Genomic DNA, 488 nt, shown 5'->3' with positions numbered 1-488 from the left:
GGAGGGGCTGTGGGGCCTGGGCTGGGAGGCTGTTTGGAGGGGCTGTGGGGCCTGGGCTGGGAGGCTGTTTGGAGGGGCTGTGGGGCCTGGGCTGGGAGGCTGTTTGGAGGGGCTGTGGGGCCTGGGCTGGGAGGCTGTTTGGAGGGGCTGTCGGGCCTGGCTGGGAGGCTGTTTGGAGGGGCTGTGGGGCCTGGGCTGGGAGGCTGTTTGGAAGGGCTGTGGGGCCTGGGCTGGGAGGCTGTTTGGAGGGGCTGTCGGGCCTGGCTGGGAGGCTGTTTGGAGGGGCTGTGGGGCCTGGGCTGGGAGGCTGTTTGGAAGGGCTGTGGGGCCTGGGCTGGGAGGCTGTTTGGAGGGGCTGTGGGGCTGGGAGGCTGTTTGGAGGGGCTGTGAGTGTAATGGCAATGTTGATCAGACTATTTTTAGGCAGCGGCGGTGAAAGATGTCTAAATTATTGAAACGCGTGTGTGTATCGGAGGAGTCGCTCGGCA

This window comes from Hypomesus transpacificus, chromosome 18 (assembly GCF_021917145.1).
Source record: "Hypomesus transpacificus isolate Combined female chromosome 18, fHypTra1, whole genome shotgun sequence".
Lineage (NCBI taxonomy): Eukaryota > Metazoa > Chordata > Actinopteri > Osmeriformes > Osmeridae > Hypomesus > Hypomesus transpacificus.
This window is presented reverse-complemented; position numbering follows the sequence as displayed.